The following is a 23575-nucleotide window of genomic DNA, read 5'->3' as shown; positions in this document are numbered from 1 at the left end:
ATAATCTTGAGTGACTCAAGCTTTTAAACTTCCAGAAAGAAATAATTATTTAAAATAGATCAGCCCGAGACAGACAGATAAGGTAGAAAATGTGGCACAAATAGATACAGCTTAGTGAACCAATTTTCTCAGGGTTTTGGTATGGTTGAGGCTATTTTAGTAATTTATGGTGCTTCCTGTAAAAGATTGTCATCTGAAGACCACTGGAGTCAACAGGAAACTTTCCCTCAACATCTGTGATCTTCAGGTCACACATCTGAATCATTCAGTGCTGTGCTTTTTATTGCATTTATGGGGACTACAACATATATGGTGGTCGAAGAAAATACCTTGGTGCATCAAAACCCAATTCTAACACTGCATCTCAGGATTAGCATAATCTTGCATTTCATACATTTCATCTCCTCACTTTTCTAATGTCACTCAGCTTCTCTTCATCATGGGTGGTTTAATGTTTTTTCTTCTGCTAGAAGCCAGATAAATTATCTCATCAGTGAAAAGAAAGAAAGGAACCTTCAGAGTAAAGAGAGAAATAGATGTTGTACACTGCGGGATCTTGAAAAGCAATGACCAGGGTATATTTTATTCCAGTAAGAGCAGAAACTTATTCCCACGCCTACAGGTGTTTTCCAGCTTTTCTACGATGAGCTCCACATCTCAATAAAGAAATTGCCTCACGGGCACTTATCCTCCGAGTCATTGTGTAACATCCCTGTGGCAATTTACATTACATGGAAAACCATACTGAAAAAGCATTTGTGCCTCTTTTTAAGAGGTCGTTAGAGGAATATGGGTATTGACCTTCCTGTAAAAGTTGACCATGGTTTCTGCTTTTGCTGTTTATCTCATCTCTTCTCCTTCCCTTGGCTCTGTTCCTCTCAACTGAAGTCCAGGATGAAAGCCAGCATACTGCAGGCACAGTGAGCTCAGCAATGCGCTGTGGACCACAGCTAAGGAATCTCCATCCCAGTCCTTTTCTAGTGTGAAGCTTCAGTGTGACATGCAAAGTGCTAACAGGATCACAGATCATATTTAATAAGCAAAATAAAAGAAAGGTAAGTCAACACCCCCAGTGATTACTTAAGCGAGAGCTTTACAGCCAAGTATAACACCTCTCCTGATGCATTCTGCTGTATTTTTCCAGGATCGTTTGTCCCGTTCTTGCAGAAACAACAGGATGGCACTGGGACCTGAACTCTGACTCTCTGCTGTTTCTGCTGTTCTGGATGCTGATGCTGCTCTTTCACAACAGCTGAGTTGGATCCAGATGGAAATGTGAGTTATCTTTTCTCTAAAGAAGAAACATTAACAAAACCCTGGACACTTTTATATAGTCAAGAAGTTGCTTCTGTCATTTCTTGGCATGATAGATTGTAGACTATTAACATAGTCTGATAGCTTATGGAAATACCGAATTGTTTCTTGTTAAAATAACAGATTCAAATCAATCCCCATTCATTTTACATGTATGATTTTCAGTACTTTCAGGTAAAGAATGTTTAAGAAAAGCATTTTTTTTCTTGTGCTTGTAGAGATGGGCATGTTGGAAATTTCAAAATGGAATGATACATAAAGTTGACATTAGCCATGACTGCCTGGAAAAAAATATTTTAATACATGGAAATGTATATAACTTCTGTGAACATTGTTCTCTTCTTAAAGCAAAACCAAATCTTTAGAGTCTGGTGTATTCTAAAAGGCTTCTTCAGGACCTGTCAGAAGTCTGCTCCTATAATGCCATGTAGGACAATCTGGGATAAGAAAATAATGTGACTGTGATTAAAGGTAGAAATACACAGAGTAGCAGCAGGAAATTCCTATTAGCTGATGTCTATCCCAGCTCTCCAGCTACTTAATGTCAACTTTTGTTGTTAGATTTTTAATATTTGTTTATATTTTCAAGAAGAGTTATCGAATCAGTCAAAACATGTATCTGCACGGTTGGTGCAAAGCAAAAGCGGAAAACTGAGATGCTAGGAGCAATCTAGTCAAAGCTTTTTCATTTGGGACATTCTCTCTAATTGAGAGGACTTTCATGATTTCATCATAATAATAATTAATAATATGAGGAGGGGTCATCTGAGCATTCTTGATTTAAGAAATGTGGTGACAACTGCCCTAGAAGAAGGTTACAGAAAACAGGAAAAAGAAAGGAAACAATGGGTAGACTTCACTTCAGATAACCTATGACTTAAGTGACTGACTCCTTATCTGGGCTTTTCCTTTCTAGGAGCTGCTGATGCCCAAGAGGGGGTGTGCCACAAGGCATCAGGCATGGCAGTATTGATTCCGGAGCACTAGAGGAGGTTGGCCAACGCCCAAGAATCAGAAGCCTCTCAAGCATGCTGCACGCTGATAACAAGATGCAGTGGAGAAATTTTCTTCTCTTACTTCCACAGGCAGGAGAACACAATACGTGCATTACTCACATAAGATGCTGTACCATGGTCTCAGCTTTTCCCTGACCTCAGTGTTAGAGCTGAAGCTTTTGAGGGGATTAAAGGGAACCATTTGCATGTAGTGAAAACTCTAGTTGTTCCAACATCAATGAATGCTGGGGAGCCACTTTGCAGGAGTCAAGCATGCTAAGCAATATCTGATTTTAGTGCAAATCAAAGCACTGCTCAGTGCAAGTGGAGAAGGCAATGTTGTTTCTTTGCATCATGCTCATTCTCTGAGGGATCCTGGGTCATCTGTTGTGTGTACAGAGACATCTTCCCTCAGCCATCAGAGCTGCAGCAGCTGCTTATTTGTGTTCAGAAATCCAACTGAGGCCGTGAAAGAGCAAGAGCCCATGCTGGGAGGGTGAACCAGAAAGCTGAAATTACAGCAGTTGGATCTTAGCCAGAAACACCAGGGCAAAAAACCAAACTCTCCAAAAGAGCTGCTGAGACCTTATGTGGCGGTCATGGGCAGGATGTTTGTTTTCCATCTCCTCCAAGGGACGGCAAATCTAGCCACAGCTTCCCATCTTAAAGCTGTGCTGGGACTTTTGTTCAGGACTGACTCAGAGGAAAGGGTGCCACTCGGTGAATCACTGTGTGACTTCCCCCACTTTGGGGGTTTTCCTTAGGGACCTCACAGCTCGCTCTGGAGCCGTCCCGCCCGACGCACAAAGAGCGTCGCCGCAGGCAGGGAGCTCTTCAAGTGCGCTTGTCGGCCGGGGCCTGCTCCAGCAAACCCGTACACATATGCTTAACTCTACACTTCTGAGGCATAATCCCATTAATTTAAATGGGATTACTCATGGGCTTAAATTCCTGCAGGATCAGCACCGAGGTCTGTTGCTGCAGCTGCCGGGGGCAGCACAATTAATGGTGTAACAGGAGTTTTGCTTGTTCTATAACCAAGGGCTGCCTTGCTGAACATCAGCACAGTTCATATCAAGCCTGAAAAACAAGCCCTTCCTCAATTCAGAGGTCCCTTGGACTTTAGCTTTGCTTCATCTTCCTTTACTTGGAAACCAGACTTTCTTAAATTGAACTCTCCCATGGTTTCTGCCTTTTCTTCACTGTCTGCAGGAAGAAGATTTTTGTGTCTACCACTGCTCATGGATCACCTTAACTGCCTCCATCAGTACAGTCTGGTGAACCCCTCCCCTCTGCTTATCTTCTCTAAACAAGCATATTTCCTCCTACTTAACATCTTTCTGCTAATCTCCTCCATCCTGCTGGAGCAGACTGCCTCTTAAAAGAAATATTGTCTCCACTTGCCCTCAGGTCATTTTAGTCATTGGACCCTACTGCCAGGCCAGGAGTAAAGCCCTTCTCTGCAAGAGGAAAGTTAGTTAAATGTCCTAAAAATGCTCCCCCCCCGCTTCTGCTTTTTACATGGAATGATAATTTATTGTCTATGTGGTTGCTGCTTTTCTATTTGAAATTACCTGGCCACTAATATTTTAAATGAATCAATAAGTCTGTGAAGTTCATGACTTTATTTTAGTAAATAGCTTAAAAAATAAATTAATGAATAGTTTCCTTTTAGAGGCCCATGCACAATGTGTGTACATGTAAGTATGTCTAGCACATATAGATTTGGGAGAGGCCGTCTCTGAGGGAAAGTGAATTTCTTTTGTTTAACTGCATGTATTTTAACATTTTGGTTTTAGCAAAAAAAAAAAAATAATTCTCCCACTGGAGACCTTTTATGCCAAGTTTGAGCCTGGAGCAACTTTTTACGGCTCAGTTGCAGTAACCCCTTGAATATAGGGGTTTATAATGGAAACTCTGACGAACCCTTAGCTAAAGCGCTTCTAACAGATGTTTCTGTAATGAAAGGGCTGTGCAAAACAGGCAACAGAGAGCAAACTGTACTTTGTATTTTGCAAAGATTACGGATGATTGTGCACAATTTATAAAACGGCAGTGGCTTTAACCCAAAGTCGCAATGCTCACACCAGGCTGTGCACCGTGTGTGTGCATACATTAACAACACAGCGTTTCGGTAATGTAACCAGCGGTTGAACGTAATCTCTGCCTCTCTTGTATAGATTTGAAAATACAGGTCACTTTGCTCTTCTGAACAGAGATTTGGCCATCTAGTAGTGGTGGTGGTGATAGGTACGCTTTCGTTCAAAGTGCCCTGGAGATGGATGCAGTCACTACTCCATTAAACAACTGGTCTGAACAGAAACCAAATGTACTCCTCCATAAATAAGAGGAGCCAATTTGTCCCACCAGGCCTGTCTTGACTGTTTCCCTATGCTGTGGCATCTCCAGGAAACCTAGACGTGGCAGACCGGACCTCCTGGTCTCCTTCCCTGAGGGGCGGATGGGTGCAAGCTGAGTGCCTGGGTTGCGCTGCGCTGGCTTGTGCCTCATGGCCCTGGGGACAGTGTGGATTCGAGCAGGTCGGGAGGCTCTGGGGATGAAATTGGGCAGAGACTCAGGGAGCCGTGTCCTCACAGTACATTGCTAACCTCAGAGACCCAGATGTCTTGGCCCACTGTCACAGAAATGTTGAAGTTTGTCTTAAAACAGAATTATTAAGAGAAAAAAAGAGCTCGAGCCTATAGCTTCACCAGAAAAAGAGGTTTTATATCTAGAAATGTTACCAGAAGGTATTTTGGGTTTTGTTCTAATCTCCTTGTCAGCAGTCATTAAGTGGAGATCAGAGTCACTGGACCATCATCTGAGGGTGTGCTTGATGGCGCTGCAGAGACCTTGGCAGCCAGCTGCAAGCCACGAGGCTCGCGAAGCCTTCATAGGCAGGATGCAAATGGCATTTATATATGTCACACACACATCGATTCGTTCCAAATGCCTTCCTTTTTATGATCATGTTTTGCCAGGCTGAATTCCTTTTGGGTGAGCAGCAGCGACAATGTGTAATTAACGTTCTCCCAGTTAACGCTCTGTTAATGCGCTGTACCCAGAAAAATGCGGTCCTTGGGGCTGTATTCATCACTTGCAGGTAGTTTGCAGTAAGCATGTTCCCTGTGTGAAAACTTCACTCTCCTCCACCAGTACAATGAGCAGAGGCATGTGCTAATACTGAATGACCGGGATGAAACTGTGCTTACAACATCCTTCAAGCAACAGCGGAGAAAAAAAGCCCCTGGATTGACTTTATCAATTCACTTTTGATATCACTGTCATGTTATTTTTAGGGCTTAGTTTGCATGAAAGCATGAGGGTTCAGGAGTGCTTGCTGGGGTGGGCTCCTCCCTGCCATGGCATTTCGTGTTGTAGTGAACCCGAAAGGACTCCAACTACCCGCTGCGATGAAACCGCTCTGCCCTTGCAGGGCAGCTCGTGGCATCAACACATCGTCCTCTAAGTTCAGATGTCCGTTTGACTTCTCAGTTATCTGCTCCTTGGATATGGTTTGGCCACAACACTCTACCCTTTGGTTTTTGTTCATCGTGGTCCTGACAGAAGTCGAAGCAATGGCTTTCTTCCCAAATGGCACCTTTGATGTGACAGAGCCGAAATGGCGCTCCAGCTGCCTCAGGCTCCCCGAGGAGAGTACAGCCTGCCCTGGAGCAGGAGCTCCCTCGTTGCCTGCCTGTCTTGTGGCCATTAATTCCCTTGTTATGAGAAGGTCAACATTTTCACCAGCCTTCCCTTATCTTTCTGTGGAGGAGCTATCTAGAAGCAACAGATAGCTTTTTTCCTGAGTGAAACCAGTAAATTTGTCATAACGGATTCAAATGTGGGAAAGTTATGTTTATCTTAGCTGAGGGACAAATAATACAGTTGTAACCGTAAGCAGAGAGGAAAGGAAAACCGGAGAAGTGCAGCGCAGCAGTTGTGTCAGGATTGCGCCGCCTCAAGCTTACTCTTCATCAGTCACTGTGGCTTAACGGGATGAACGTTTTATGCCTTCCTTTGCCTACGCCACAGCCACCGCCTCTGTTGGTAAATTTGGGCCTGTGCTTTGTTATCCTTAACAGACCCCTAATAATCTTCCTCTGGAGGATCTGTTTTGAGTTTTAAAGGAATTACGTTCGGAGGGAATAAGCTGTAATCGAGAGTTCACTGCTTGGACTTAGGAACTGCTGATCTCCAATGTGCCTGCCAAAATTGACTTTGGGCAAGGCACAGACGTGCACGTTTTAGTTGCCAAAAAAATCAACAGTTATTTTGGACTGAAACTTTCAGTAGCTCTGTTTCCATAACTGAAAATGCAGATAGCCAAATTTAAGCTCACAAAAGTATTATGGTCATTAAAATACACTGACGCTATATAGGTGCTGTATATGTTATTTTTAACTGGAAAGACTTGACTATATATTCTACTTATTCTTTAAGTGAATGATAGTTGCATCAATCCCAAGTGATCAATACTAAGTCAAATCTGACCCATGGCAGTGAGTAGCGAGTAGCGACTTTCACTACTTACATATGAATATTATATTTATTTCACCCAGAACAATGCTTTCCTCCATGCTCAGTATTTTAACCTCCTCTTCCACTGTCTGGCTGCTTGGCAGAAGGCTGCGCAGGTTGCCAGAGGAGTCTGAGTGAACCCATCCATCCATTTGCTGGCCGTTTGAAATGCTGGATGTCTTCAGCTCCTCTCTCTAAGGCTCATGTATGAACAATAGATTAGCTGAGACTGTGCAGCGACATACTCTGAAACTTTCTATTTATGTGTGCGTATTTAAGAACATCCACAAAAAGGTGTTCGGGTATTGCAGGAGCTGAGGATGTGTTGCTGCGTTCGATCTGTACAAAGGGAGTCTAAGGTGCAGAACAGTGGAGGATCAAACCCTTTTAGTGCCCTTTTAGAGCATGAGTAGTAATGATAGATTTTAATTAGCAACATCATCTTGGTTTGTGATATCATTATCTTCAACAATTTATTGTATTGATGCAGTTCATGGTAGCAAAGTGGCTATGAAAAATGAGGACAAAGGGTTAATTTCTGGCTGTCTGTAAGTTGATGGCAGAACTCCCAATGACTTCAAAGGGTGAAAATCTCACCACGGTTTTCAGCTGGTGTAAGTTGACATACCTCTATATACTTCAATAAAATCAATGAAGCCTTGATGATTTATTGCAAGTGAGAATCCAGCCCTAAAGCTATTAAGGCCTGTAATTTATAAAGCTATAATTATGGAACCATAATTCCATCAAGGACTTCTGGCGATATCATGGACCAGAGTTAAGTGAATTGTGCAAATAAATGTAATGGTCTTGCAGTGCAGTGGAAATACCTCTCTCTCACTAGATAGGACTCTTAGCACAAAGATATTAAAATGTATTTTATCCACTCACAGCAATAATTGGAAAAGAAATATTAGCTGCAGACTTGAGACTCCCGGGGCACTGAATCAAAACATGCATTTTGCAGCAGCCTCTCCAAAACCGTGGATGGTCCCCTGCACTGCTGTGATAACTCAAGGCATAAAATCTCTTGAATCTGATTTTTGCGTTAGTTGTCATTATCCACCGGCTTTGATAGCGGGGCTCAAATTTCAAAGCTGGACGCATCCAGATAGCACGTAGATGTTTGGACTTGTGTAACCCAGCAATGTAAAGTAACACCTGTGTGTGCATGAAAATGTGCCTGAACGGCAGGATTGGATGGAGCCCAGCACTGCGGAGGGGACAGCGTGGGCGCTTGGGATGCAGGAGCGTAGATTGTGTATGGTGGAACTGGTAATCCACTTTTACCTCTTTTCAGCCCTCTTTCTCCAATTTTTTAATAAATCTGTACCTGGATAGTTAATCTCCCAATTAGACAAAGGCGTATACAAGACTCAATCAACATGTTCTTGCTTATATGAACTGGGCCTGTAAAGATGTACATGCACCAGTGGGTCTTCCCTCCCTTCAAAATCTGCTTCTGCTGGTCTCTCTGCTGCCTTTTAGGTCTCTGAGACTGCAAGGAAACCCGTGTGTAATAAATCTTCATTACGAAGATGCACCTGAATCACAACCCTGAATCTGAAACAGTGTCTGGGGCTTGGGGGAAACACATGCATGGATCAAGATTTGGGTTGGACCAGATTCTGAGGATACAGTTCTGTCTTGCCTAGGAAAAGCACATTTCTTTTGTGAGACAGCCTCTTAAAATCAGGGCAGACAAAGGCACAAATGAAAAAAAAACCCCAAACAAAAAACACCTGCAAAAGTGAAAAACTTTGAGTAATATCTTTTCCCCTTCTCATTCACTCATGTAACAGGATTTTTCAAGCAGCGTACTCAGCTGCAGGCATGAGATATCAGTCACAGCTCCAGGTATGTGTAACGTCAAGCGATTGTAAAGCGACTTCAACTTCAAGTCTCCCTTGTGCCCCAGTAAACTTTATTTTGTCTATATTTGCTCAGTCAGGACTGTAAAGAAAATAAATGACAAGTTTCCTCTGTGGAAAAGTCCTGCAGAATTTAATATTGGTGAAGATGTGAGGATCTTCAAGGATGGGAGACCATAGAAAAAAATCAGAGCTACCCCCTGAAATTCAGCAGATTTCCTCCCTATTCTATAGAATTTTATGTGTAATTTCCTGTTAAAATAATTAAAAATCCCCCAAACAAGCATTAGCAAGGCTGAAATTTCCTATTAAGTCGTGAAGGACTTTTCTGCAGGGGCTGTGGCAGGTTAACTGCAGCATCTGAAAGCTCCGGCTCTCGTGTGCAATGGACCGAGCGGCAGCGAGAGCATCCTCCCTGGAACGGCAGCGGGTACGTAGCAGCGTCAGTGCAACCCCTCTTCCAGTTTCTGCAAATGAAACAACTGCAGCCGGGCTCTGAATCAGCCACATGCTTGCCATGTCCTCAAATCAGTCTCAGGAAAAAAAATCTCATTTCTGAATCTTGTTGAAGTCACTGAAAATAATTACTTGTTTAAGCAGTGCTTTGCTGTGCCAGGCTTAGGACTGATCCTAAAATCAAAGCGCAGCTTTTCACTGCCTTCAGTGGGCTCCAGGGCAGGTGCTATGATAGCATCTCCCCCACGTTAGGATACATAGTATGTTATTCCTCCCATTGGATTTCTCCCAGGATGCAGAAAAAGCGAGCGTAGCTTAAGGCTGAAGACGTATGCATCAGTGAGATAAGGATCATATCTGGGAATTTGCAAGGAGTCTGCCCCAGTTTTTACAGCTGAAGATCTAATCCTTGTTATCTAATAAAACGGTTAATCTTCAAAATCTTTTTGGTAGACTGTGCTAAAGGAACCCCAAACTGGCAATTAGCTCAGTTTTTTAAATATGCCAAGCATTCATTTTAAATATCCGCACATAATTCTGAGGAAATGATTCATAGCGATGCAGGCAGACCTGAGGTGAAAAACATCTCAGAATAAATTGGACAGATGATGACATACATCAGTTCCTTTTAGGAACAGGAACCCAACTTTTATTGAAACCTCAGATAAGGAAGCCTCTTCTTTATATGGAGATCTTAGCAGAACTGAGTGGGATCGCCTGCTTTAGTACAGACTCATCAATGAGTTTCTCTTACCACAGTATACATTACTGCATACCGTACCACACACTGTACATTACTGCTTACTGTAATATCGTTGGTTTAATTGACTGCAACCTGTCATCTCACTTACTCAGCTATAATGAGGCATATGGATACTTAACTGAAATATATTTAATTTTAACAGAGTTCTAAATAAGCCCAAGGAGCATACTCCAGATCAAAATTTTCTTAGCGTTTGGAATAATCTGTTTTCCAGTATAAGAAGCGATGCGCAATGTTTGTGGGCCAGCTTTGCCTTGGGTTTCTGTTCAGCCTGCTCACGGCTGTAATGTGCGAAGGCAGTCGCGTGGGCAGAGCAAGCGGGTGGTGTGGAAGGCGAGGGCACGACCGGCCCGTTCAGCACATCCCCTCGCTGACGCTGGCGGGTGTCCGAGGCACTGCTGGCAGCATCCCAGCGGGGCTGTGCTGGAAACACCTGCGGTCCCCGGCTCTGGCTCCTTCCTCGTGTGTAGGAAGCCGGGCTGGGACAGGGAGGTGTGAGCGCAGCGGCGGTGCGTGATGCGCTGCGATGATCAGCAGATGGGAGGACGTGCACCGAGAACCCCACAGCCGCTGGCTGCAGCAGATGCGGCGGATATGAGCACGCTGAATAGACTCACGCTCAGATTAGTAATGGCTTTGGCTCAAGCCATGATTGCTTTCTCCAGAACAGCAGCCCTACAAAATTCTCCTACACCATTGGTGTTTTGGAGCAGCTCCTTCAATCACAGAAGTCCTGCGTTCACCTGGATATACTGAAGACATCTACTCTATATCTTGACTGATAAATTAGATAGTGCTAGGGGATTTTCCCAAGCACTGGAACTTGTCTGCACTATCATATTGTTAGAAAGGTCCCCAGCACAGTTCAGGAATTAGCATGGGTCAATCACCTCTCCCAGTAGGCAACCTGGAAAAGGTTGCACTCTTTCTGGAGAGCAAAAAAACTTAGGAGTATAGGTGCAGGCTATTCCAAACTGGTTGGCCTTAGCGCCAGAGAAGAGCCCTGGGCACGTTTACTTTACTAATCTAGGGACAGTCTCCGTGGCCCCCGCAGCACATTGTGTAGTGAGGAGCCCTGCCAAGGGCTCATTGATTGCACGCGGTCGGTGGGCAAGGGGACCACCCCCACCACAGGGTTAATGGGGACTGGCCACCGTAACCCAGCCTCAGAGGGGCTTCCCCACCACTCGCATACAATCTCCCGTTCTGCAACCTCTGGCTCAGGGTGGGACACCCAAAAGAGGGCACATGTAAGTGTGAAGGTACAGAAGTGGGTTTTTTTATCAGTGTCACTGAAAGAACCTGACACGGGGCCAGGCGTAAGGGTGGAGCAAGGACATTTTTAATGGCAGTGCTAATGTGGGGCTCCATGCTGTGCTTCAGGGCAGCAGCAAGGGCGTAAGGACTGGCAGGCAAAGCCAGCGCAAAGGGGTGCACAGCTTCAGGGCAGCAGCACGGGCTTTCTGCTGGTGTAAACCTTGCGGGAGTGCTGGGGGATTAGCCAGCCCCACTTGGGCAGGAGCCAAAAGTTGAACAATGCCACCCAAACCTGTTCACGAGCTCAGACTACATCACTTGTTTAGTTTTTGTTTCTGCTTTTGGAGGATTAGCGAGGATTTGCTGCGGGGAAAGGTGCTAGTCTCTCCTGCACTGTCTGGATACACACCGGTCGACCAAACCGTCTCGAGCCTTTCAGGTCATTGCACAGCCTCAGCAGAGCAGCACGGAGACTTTCCCTTTGCTGGGCAATCCCTTGCAAGGGGCTGAGCCCGAGCTTGTCGTTAGCGTGAGTGGGAGCTGGGGGTGACGGGCCACCTCGGGGTGCTCTGTGCTCTGTCCCTGCCCTCTCCCCCTCGCTCCCTTTCTCCTCCTCTCCTGCTTCCCTCATCCTCCCGCTGCAAGGCTGTGCTTCCAGTGCAGTAGCTGTCTGCAAGCAAACCAATGAAAGATTTTGGTTTTAATTAGGGCTTGATACTAATTGCCTTAGATGAGGCTATTTTCACATCACAGCTGACCCAAGCCAGAAGACGTTATGTCTGTCTCCCTAATAAATCATTCCTCCTGCTGCCCGGGGTTGGAGATGAAGAGTTAATAGGCAGCGTACACTGCATCGGTCTAATTGTCTCCTAAAATATGCAGGCAACTCCCACAGCAGCCAACAGAAAGGCACGTGTGCATCTGAGGGGGGCTTGTGTTAGTACCGATGCTCTCACACCAAGGGAGCCATTGTCGGTTCCCCCTCCCTCCCCAGCCCTGGCAGGAAAGCCTCCACGTCTGCCAGCTGGGAGGATGAGCTGGAAGCAAATGAAGAGGAGGGGGCATCTCTTTAAAGTCAGACAAAAGAAACCTCATCCTTCTCCTCATCCCCCCCTCCAGCAGTAAAACAAAGGCTGGGAATAAATCTTCCGTTTCCACCAACTGGCCAGGTTTGAAGATGCCAGCTAGAGATCTCTGACACAATTAAAAAATAAAAAGGATTTTGTGGATAAACACTGGTTTGGCACTGCAGCCTCACAAATCCTTCCCTAATCCATGCAAAACCTCCCAAACCAGGCAGCGAAACGCCCGGGGAAACTTGCCTGCTCTGCATTTGTCCACCACCTTCATCGTCTGTAGCCTTACTCCACCGGGAGCTCCTGGTCACCCCTTCCGTATCTCCCATCCCCAGAAGCCCAACTTTATCCTCAAAACCGTGTCTAAACCGAGCTGCACAGCCTGCTGAGCCCTCTCCTCCTGCAAGACATTGCCTGGCCTTGGCTCGTATAATTTGTGCCAACAGGGAAGACTTGATCCCTTGTTAAATAACAGACATCACAGAAAAATAGGGCAGGGAGGGGCTCCAAGGAGCTCTCTGGTCTCTCTCCATCGCCTCCAGTTAACATCAGTGAGAGCTAACCTGTTCCTGGCAGATACGTGCCCAGTGCCACCGAGGTGATGCCCCTTTGAGCCGAGACGAGCGAACGCCTTCCCTTTTGGCAGCTCGTGCAGCTGACAGGTTTCTCTCTGATTCGTGATAAACGTATTTTTCATCTCTGAGTGCGTATGATAATTAATAAAGGCTGAGGGCCAGATCCCCACCTGGTACGAGTTGGCAGAGCTCTGAGGAAGGCAGCGGAGCTCCGCCGGTTTAGATCAGACGAGTGCTTGACTGCGCTCCTGAAATCCCTGCAAGCCCTTTGAGCTGGTGCTGTTCCAGGCTTTGCTTGTGCATCCGTAGGAATTGCTTAATCCAGGGTTGCCCAGGAGAAAGAGCAAGTTAGGTGTTTAACAGCGCAGCTGATGCGATGCTCCACCTTGGAGCAGGAGCTGGATTAAGGCAGGGAAATCAAGGAGAATATTTCTTTTCCCAGTCTACCCACTCACAATGGAAAAAATAAACCTCCTTATTAAAGAGACAAAGGTTAAACACACTCACACACACACAGACACACACAAAAGAGAAATATTAAAAGTACCTTTACATTTTCACAACGGTGGGGTTAGATTTCTGATTCTCTTATTTCACAACACTGCAAAGGATCTTAAAGGGATTGATGGCTCTGAAAGGCAGAGGCTGTGCCTCTATTTTCTTTGGAAAGTACTTCACTGGCTGTTGGTTCTTGCTACCAGAGAGAAATAACAAAAAGCTGAAGGGATAAGACAAATATGCTCCTTCAAGAGTTTCTAATAAAATGATAACGTTGAGCAAGGCTGCCAGTACGTTCTGTGTCCAGATGCACTGCAGCAGAAGGGAAGAATTTAAAATGTTTTGAAAATGCCAATTGTGTGTTGCCAAAGATGCACATGATCCCACTGCCAGCAGGGTAGGCGGCAGGGATTAAGATGTCAGAGGAGACGTCATTCTACCTAGGCAACGTTGATTTCACTGAAGAAGACAATGCAAAGATAGTCCTGTTTCCTGCAAGGACGATTCCTTTTTCCCTCGCGGTTCATTCTGAATTCTCCTTTGTGGCAAGGCTACTTTTACAGAAGCCCTTTTTGCTCCCTGGGATGTCTTTACAGTGACAGCAACCAGGATATAGAATGGAGGTATTTTTCCATCTATAAAAGGGACTTCAGTGGCCCCTCATGTCTGAGAGCATCTCCTGGTCCTCCGCCGCCGTGTGAGAGGCTGGGACAGATACTGGAGTCGCCGTGTTGCAGAGGGAACGTAGCCCAAGGTCACTTCCAAATCAAAATCAAAAGAACAAATGGATCTTGTTGGTCCTCAGCATCCACCTGCCCCCAGCCTGTAAGCAGGAGGTCCATGTGGGAGAGGTGAAGCCCCAAGTGTCCTCAGCTCCCGGCTGTGCTGCTGCATCCTGGGAGGTGTAAATGTCCTGCAGTTAGTGTCAAACCTAGCTGCATTTTTGGCCTCCTGAAGTGTCTCCAGATGATCCTGCTGTGTCTTCTTCAGACTTCTTCTTCCCCTTGTGAGTCTCCTTGGCAGGTTTGGTAGAGACTGGATGCAAGTTTGGATCCCCTGTTGGTCAACCCAGACTCCAGAGGCCTTTTTGTAACCACTGCTCCAGTTCAGAGGTTTTAAGCGTGTGTCTTAATCCCTCCCTACTGGGGCCAGCATTAACCACACGCTTAACCTGAAACATGTGATTAGAAACCATATTTCAGTGGGAGTTAAGCATATGCTTAAATTCAGCTCTGTTCTAAGTGGATACTTTCTTAAACTGGAGGCTACATTTTTTTTGTATGATCCATCTTTGCTCTTCCACATACCTTTACTGCAAATTGTTCTGCAATACACATATGGCTCAGTAAGTATATTGCTCTGCAGCTTTTACACAAAAAGCCCAATTGATACATCACATACTTAACCTCTTGAACAAAGGAGTTAACTTTACAGGATCAATTTACATGCAGGGGCCAAAGCTTTTGGATGGAAACTAGCTGTCATGCGGAGTGCAGTCGAAAGAGCAAACAGCTTATTCATTATGATAGCATTGGATTCAGAAACAAAACACAGGCGGCAGAAAGAGCCTGCCCAGATTTCCAAACATATCGCCTGTCCCCACACCAAAGCATGTTAATTTAAACCCTCTCTGCACGTGCAATCAGTTGGTAGACTTAACTCCCAATTTCCTCACGTTAGGTGGTTCGACCTGGACCCTACTGCTCACGCTGTGCTCTCCATCACGTATGGGCAGCACCTACCAAAGCGAGCAGGAATTACGCTTCTGTGTCAGCAGTACGGCTTTGACACCAGCGCTTAAATGGAAATCAAACACTGGGCTCATTTGTCAGTGCGGCGTGTTTGTGCAAGAGCACACGCCACTCATCAGATCCACAAACTCCCCGGCTCTGAGCATGACTCTCCGAACATCAGGCCCATACTCTTCATTTGGTTTCTTCACTTTACCCGCACAGTTGTCTGCCTTTTTTCTTTTCTTGATTAATCATTCTCATCTCCAGGCACCCAGATGTGCTCATTTCACTTTCAATATAATGGATGCGCAGGCTATTAAGATGATGACTTAAGTCTGTTAGTGCTTGGCCATGCAAACTTAACCCCTGTCGGCAAATGCTTGGTCACAGAAATGGTCTCATTAATCTGTTACTGCTGTGTGCAACTCCTTGCTCTGTAAAGCTCGTGTGGGCTAATCCCGCAGGACCTGATCCAAAATTTACTGAAGTGAGTGGGAGTTCTTCTATCAATTTATTGGGCTTGGCACCAGGGTTTTAGGGGAAAAAAAACCCACATTATAAGAATGAATTCAACTGCTTTAGACAGACATTATTTATAAAGTAACATGGCATCATCAATTGCCTCCAAATTTAATTCAGCAGGACACCTACAATTTTTTGCATGTCCACCTACAGTAATATCAATTGGAAATACAAAACCAGAAATAAAGTGACTTTAGTAGGTTATTTTCCCCGGTTTTTGAAGTTGGATTTAGGCCGATTTCTATCCATTTCCTGTACCATGTACCCAGTTTTGTGTTATTGATTGGTACTGCTCTGCGGTGGTGCGTTGGATCAAACTCAGATATCAAGCCCCACATTTATGGCTGTGCTGCCATGTCATCTGGAGTCACGGCCACAGTCAGGCAGCAATAAGAAGGGAGTCACAGCTGGGTGAAGCAAACGCATGAGCAGCAGGGAGGGAGCAACAATAGGGAAAACATGTTTTATATCAAAACCAGCCATCTGGGCTCACTGCCTGTCCAGTGGAAACGGGCTGTAAGTGGGACAGTACACGGTCTCCAGACTCCCTTACTAATTACAGGGGAATTCAGGTCCCGTTGGGAATTCCCAGTTTAGACTCACAGGCTCGGCACAACCCGCAGTGCTGAGAAAAATCAGCTTTAGCCTCCTGAGTCCAAAGGGCTTGACCACCGAGTCAGGCTCTTTGGCTACACCTAGGCTAGTGAGCTAAACAGGGCACTGGGTGGAGACCCTCCATATTAATTATTAATTAGCACATTCCCTCAAAGGTTTTAGCCTGTCCCAGCCACTGTTGTTGCAGATGCTGTGGCACAGCTCAGATGACAGCAGGGGCCAGCAGGTAGCAAGGATGAAGCTGGTCTGGTCTGGGGGTGCAGAGCTCAATGGAGGTAAGCTGTATCACTTCACTTGCCCTTGAACATGCAGAGTGTCCTGGCTTGTTTTATTTACCATGACAGTTTTTTTCCTTGACCCAAGCATTGTTTTTTACATCTGGTTTGTGTGACAACACTGCTTCTAACCGATATGGTGGGGCCTGGCTTGTCCACCCATGCACATTAGCAGGAGCATCCCTTAGCGAGGGGACAGACCAGCAGCGATGCGCTGCTCCCTTCGACCATGCCACCCTCCTACTTGCTCTGGTCATCGTCTGCCTACAGAGTCAAAGCGCTGGCACTATTCCTGCTGGTAATAAAGTCCATCGCTCAGACAGACAGTTTGCCTGGTAACGCAGACCCGGGTTAGGAAACAGGCTTTCTGCTTCGGCACTGGAGGCGTAATGCAATAGGGATGAATTAGGTGGTTGGGTTCTGCTTCCAGTAACAGCGCTTGGGATCATCACTAACAGATGGAAACCAACTCAAGATGCATCTATGCATTTCTCTTGAATGCCAGATGAATATTTATCCATAACTGCACCTTGTGCTGTTTTGGGATTTTCCTCCCACAGAACAAGAATCTCGGCAGTGATTTTGGCACAAAGCCTACATGTATCTTGCCCTGGGACAAGTGATGAGCAGAGCCACAAGTGTGCTCACATGGGTGAGTTCACAGCATGCCCGAGATTGTCCTTGCTGCACACCGTGTGCAGAGAGCCTCTTTTCTTACAAGTGGGCATAACTAAAGGAATTAGCCATTCTCTCTTCCTGGAAAACCTCAGGAGGGAGACATCTAACCCCGTTTCACATCTTTGAAAATCCCAGCCCTGGCACTCAACAGCCCCACTTTGAGCACCACTTGTAGCAGCATGAGTGGTGGTGAAGGGTCAGATCTCCCAGGATTGGGAAATGCTACAGGTGTAGTCAAAAGCAAAATACTAGCTGTAGCTGTGCTAAAAGGCATACCTACACAGGGTGCGGAGACACGCCGGACCCTTTGCGTGAAGTGCAGCCTTGGTCTGCAAGCTTTGAAATGCTGCAGAAAGTAGTAGGAGAGGGAAGTAGGAAACCACCTCGCAGAGCAAGTCTTCTGTGGTCAGGAATGGACTGGAGAAGTGTTTTGGGTCTTGCAACAGGTGGGGATTTGCTGCAGCAATCTCATGTGGTTAAAGTTTGTACTGGGGTGTGAGCTGTGTACAGCGTGCAGCAAGCGGGGGGCTGCTCCATGTGCTGACATCCCCCAGGTTTAAGAGCAGAATCGCCCCGGTCCTCTTCCTCCGGATGGATGTGACCTCGTTACTTGGTATTTCTGAGGGGTAACAGCTCAGGTACTGCCCCATCTCTTTGTTCCTCTGTCCTACCTTGCCGGAGACATCTTTGTCTGGCAAGGTCTGCCGCGTGTCAATGCAGAGAAATAAACAGAGCCTGAGCAGACTGTTGTGGTTTCTGATTTGCTTGCCTATATATTCAGAAATTATCAATATGTTCTGAGCAGATCAACATGGTTTTAATGATTGGGAAGAAAAAGAAACAAACTGCAGTCATTAAGTGCTAATTGCAGTTACTATTTTACATAGTCAGACCTGGCAATGAAATATCTGTCTCACTGGCTGCAAAGAGATCACCAAATCAATTTTTTGCATTAACATTTTATTCCTTCCCATACTAGACATTTGCTCAGCCTGTTTATACTCACACCACATGGCCACAAGCTGTGTAGTTAGTAATAAATGAGTGAATACATTTATCTTTGGAAACTTAGGCCAAGCCAAAAAGTTGATCGCTTGTTTTTCTAGGAGAATAACACATGTGAGATTTACTCAGATAAATCCCATCAGCGGTAATGGAGTTGCCTATGTTAATTGCCCACATAATACATTCCAATAACAACAGCTAGGATTTTACAGTATACAGTGGCTTTCTAGCACTCAATAACTGATGATCACAGCAACGTGGGGAAGTACAGGGCCATTTTGTCTCTCTAAACAAATGCGAGCCTGAGAGCTGGGTTCAGCCCGTGGGACACCAACTTCTAATGCAACTTCTGCTAATCCCCTTTGCACTCAGGCGGTGGGGTCACGGCCGGACTGCCACCTCCCTGCCTGAGCATCTCAGCACCTACCGGTATGAGGATGTCTTCACAAATTCACAAAAGGACGAGTTTTTTAGCCGTTCCCACCTCCTCCTCCCAAACCACAGCCATGCTTAAACCCACCGACGAAGGCTGGCTGTGTAGCCACGAGAGGCCACTTCCAGGGGTGACGTGGAGCATCCTGCTGTGGGTGCTGAAGCCTGCTAACCTTCGCCACTCTCCATTTTTGCCTTGTTTCTCTGTGTATTTTGGGTCAATTTGGGACAGCCAGTGCATTCGGTGGGTGACGGCGTGCATGGCCAGGTGTGTGGCATGTGTGTGCCGTGCCCCTGGCAGCCTCCCTGCCTGGGTGACTGGAAGGATTTCAGTAATTTCTTGTGTAAACCGCTGACGTACAGGCTGTGCTTCTGCTGTCCCCCCTCCCCCCTATTTCTCCTGTATTCACAATAGCAGCTCCCAGGACCCTTTTTCACTTCTTATTGGGCTCGCCTTCCTTGTTTACTTCTCTGGCCCTGTCCCATGCAAAAAGCAACTTGTATACGCACGAAGCAAAAGGAGTTCAGTACGTGTCAAAGACTGAAGCTTATGTAGCAGATGGGTTATGCAATTTTCCCTGCCTAAGCTGCTTAAATCTTACGAGAACAAAACATTCCAGTAACTTTTTTGGAATAAAACCCTGTGATTGAGAGAGAGAGCACAACAAGCAGTTTGCGCACGCAGCCCCCGTGGTATCTCCAAACTGGTTATTTTGCTGGACTACGGTTGAACTGAGCCCTCCAGAGCTGATGTGTTTTTAGAGGCACACATCTCTCCCCTTCTCGCAGCTTAGAGCAGCTAATTTAAAATTTAATTTCCTGAAAGTCGCCATTCTCACAAACAACCAGGGAGCCCGCTCTACGATGAATCTATTTATATCTCCAGCCTGAGTCAAATGGAGCTAGTATTCTAAAATCTATAAGGGTAAGTGGATCCGATACTCACGTGGACATGCTCCTTTGCTGCTGGGAAGCTCTTACACACAGAAACGTTAACAGGATTTACAAAATCCATCTGTTTGCACAACCAGCATCCCCGAGTGCATTCAGTGCATTCAGACTCGTAAGTCACAGCAGGTGCATAAACTGTGGCTGACTCATGCAGCATACAGATAGCGTAGTGCTGCTCCCCGTTTCCTCTCACTGACAAAGAGCACGGTTTTACTCCTCAGATCATTGTGAAAAGCGAATTTGACTTTTGCTGAGTCAGAAAATTCAGAACTCAGATTATTTGAATCGGTGGATTCAGTAGGGAAATTTTGAAAGTCGGAGCACAGCAACAAGATGCAAAGCGTTTCCGCTGGCATTTCCAGAGCCCCTTACGGCTGAGGATCTCTAAGCTCCTTATAGATATTAATGAATTAAAGCTACAGCGTTCCCGAGTGCTGGGTAATTTTATTATCCTCTCTGCTAAGAGGAAACCTGAAACACAGAGAAAGTGGCTGGCCTGCAGTTTGTCTGCTCAGCTGCTGGAGGAGGCGGCTTCGGGATTTCAGTGCAAACCACACGGCAGCAGCGTTAGAGGAAAAGCTGTTGCCTCTTTTGGGGAGCAGGGATGGTGTCTAGTGAGTAGTTCTCCTCGTGGGCATAAATACAACATACTCTGCTTTTGTAATGGTACCAGAGGTCTTCTCTCCCCCCCTTGCTGGGGTTCCCAAAGGATCACAGTGGGAGGGCATTTGAGGCAGGTTTGCTCAGTGCAGACTCCTCGGGGGGGGGGGGGCATGCAAGGGACAACTGGCATTTAGTTGGACTTAGTTCTGGTATGGGATAAAAAACCAGTCCTTTCCATGTATTCAGCACTCCAGAACTGACCAGGGAATTTATCTTTGCAAACACAAGTGTGAAAAGCTCAAGGCTGCCAAGGGGCTTTTGTTTTGTTGTTTTTCTGAACAGTCTTTCCTTTCCTCTCCATGTCTTTCCACCGACGTTTCTTTCATCCAGGTTGTTTTCATGTCAGACTTTGGATGGGTGTCCCACACCTCCCAAAGGGGAGGAAACCCCATTGCTTCAAGAAATAAAATAAAATAATAAAAACCTTCAGGTGTCAGAAAAAATTCTGAAACTGGACCAAATCTGACCAGTATGGCAATGTATTTCAATTCCTCCAATTCTTTGATGACTTTGATTTAAATGGAAGTCTGGTGGCTGGCTTCATTCAGGGAACCACCAGACCTGGACCTGGGGTTCAGTGATCTCATGGGCCAGCTGTAATGCAGCATATGCCAGAATTTGGGAATGGAAATTGTCCTCTCCCAGTTGACATCTGCACCTGAGCTTGTCAGGTGGCCTCCGTGTATCACCAATGGGAGATATCAGCCCTCCGAGCCCCCTGGATCTGCTGCTTGCTTCAGGATGGCTGAATTATTGCCTCCACGTGTCAGTTCCTCTTGTTTCATTACTAGAGGAGACTCAGTGACGAGCTGAGATGCCCTTCTCCTTGTTTCAGTTACCTTTGGCTGTTTGGATGAATCCCACCCTTTCTTTCCAGATAAATGCCTGGCTAAACCAGGGGCCAATTTTTTATTTCCTGCAGCAATGGTACTGGTGAGATGTGGCTCTTCATGACTGCTGCTCACGTGAGGGCTGCAGGCGGTGAGCTGGGGCTCGGCAGGAGTATTCAGCTGAGTTTGACTTAGTTACTAGCAGGGTATAAGCTGCAGTGACACAAAGCTCAGAAGCTCATTTACCCTCTCTCTTGGATGCTTTTTGCAGGTCACTAAGATGTTTGCAGCGTGAACGTGGCCTGACAGATATCTCACTACCAGCACTTTCCTGGATGCTGAGATTCACTATCTCCTGCAAACACTAACTCACACCGCACCATGCTGTTGTCTGTACTTCCAAGGCTTCTTCACGATAACCTCGTGTGACGATATTGTAATGAAGATTTGTAGAGCTGTCTGTAGCAGTTGTTTTTAAGTCTTCGGTGCTTACTTATTTTCCTGCTGTATTTTTGAGGTTTTCTTGCTGTACTTCCTTTTTTTTTCCTCCTTATTCTGGGAAAGAGATCTGTAAAGAAGGTGAGTCATGTGCCACGCGCCCGGGGAAGGGTCGTGCTTACAGGCTCATTCTGTTTTCCTCTCAGGGCAGTTGAGTCAAGAAGGAACTTTTGTCTGGAAACATTTTATCACCAGCAGAGCTGGGTCAGTGAGTCATGAATGGAGAGGCTGCCGAAACAAGAGCAGATCTTCAGCTGACACCTGAAATGGATTGGAAATGGCAGACCACTGGGGTAGCAGCAATGACCTAATATGAAGGATATTTGGCCCAACTGGCTGTCAGTTTGTTTTTCCATCTTTTAATTGTCATGACCCGGCACTTGGGGTCCTCTAGCTCATGTTCCCTGGGGAATTTGCATTGCGGGGACATTTGACATCCATGCCATGCCATGCCATGCCATGCCATGCCATGCCATGCCACTCTTGCACAGTCCAGTCAGATGGCTGGGATGGCTGTAGTCTGGTGTCACCTACAGTTGAGAAAAGCAGAAGAAGGTGGTTGTGTTGGGGCTGTGGAGCAGCACTGGTGCCTTCTGCTGTCCTTCTGCCTCCATGCCAGCGTGAAACCTGGAGGTCTGTGCTTAACCGACCTGCTCTTCTGTGCTCTGAAAGGAAGCAGATACATGGAAAGGGAGGAGATCAGGAAGTGAGGTTACTCCACAACCACAGGGCTCAATGTGTTTTCTTTTTGGCCATGGCCAGGGTGTGCAGCCTGATGGAAACACCGCCAGCACCTTTCCTGCTCTTGGCGTGACCCAGCTTCCCATTCGAGGTGAAGCAGGGCAGTTTCTGGTTGGGGTGAAGATGGCAGGGACGGTTTCTCAGTGCTGCCCTGCAGCCGTGCAGCATGAGCTCAGGTCCCAGATGGTCCCATGACGGTCTGCTAGACATCAGGGGAGAGGCAGATGCCTCTGGTGGAGGAAGTAGCCCTGTCTGGTCTGTGTCCCATCTGACGTATCTGGACTCATTTTGAAGAAGTTGGTTTTCATCTCTTTGCAGGCTCTATGGTGCTTTACATGCTGCGCTTATTTTCTGGATTAAATGTGTGACACATGAAACCCAAACAGAGAACTGGTGAAAGCATCCTTCATTTTCTATTGCTCTCTGCTAGATGCAAATTAGCTCTGTTGGGAGGGCACCTCGCCTCAGTTCTCAGCAGCAGATCTCCTGGGGATAGGGAGGGGAGAGATGCAAATTAAAGGCTGTAGACCTTTTCCCCAGCTGCTAGCACTGTCTACTGTGGTACCCACACGAGAACAGCTCTGCCTCTGCGTCCTCTCCTCACCGCCGTGCCTGGAAGTACCACAGACTCCTGTGATGCTAAATAATATCTGAGGCCTTGCCCACGTCTCACAGAAACTTGACCCAGTTTCTCCATCGAAACACCTGCATTACTGAGCTTACCTAAGCGGCAGTTCACAGACTGAGCAAAATCATAAATATTAAGGGTTTTTCTTTTTTCCTCCCCAGAATTAAATTTAAAAAAAAAAAACAACTTATGGCTGCCAAAGTCTTATTTCAGTTTGATTTATTCTAAGCTGCCCTAAATATTTTGCTTTCCTCTTTGGCTGAGTGCAGTATTTTTTACTGCAGGCTCATGGCAACATTGCAGAGATCTGTGGGAAAGAGAGATTTCTGAATGTGCGAATGCAATGAGATTGGGTGCTGTGGAATATGCCCATGATAATAATAACCACCGTGAGGTTTCTGTTAAGTTGGACCACACAGAAAGAATTAACAGACATTTTTATTAGCTATCATGATTAAGGTGCCCAATGCAACTTAAGGTTTGATTGCAGTGAGATTAGAGGAGACGAAAATATCCCTTCTGGTTGCAGGACACAGTCCAATGAAAGAGGTTCACACGTGAAATGTGTGTGGGTTTTTTCAGCTGCTTGGGCTAGGCACTTGGTTTCTTTAAAAATGTCACACTTAAATTCTGAAGTCCAAGTCTACAGTTTGATATTTTCTGATAATGACCCAGGCC

Source organism: Balearica regulorum, chromosome 2, assembly GCF_011004875.1.
Source record: "Balearica regulorum gibbericeps isolate bBalReg1 chromosome 2, bBalReg1.pri, whole genome shotgun sequence".
In the NCBI taxonomy this organism is placed as follows: Eukaryota; Metazoa; Chordata; class Aves; order Gruiformes; family Gruidae; genus Balearica; species Balearica regulorum.
The sequence above is the reverse complement of the archived record's forward strand: the minus strand, read 5'-3'. Positions refer to the sequence as shown.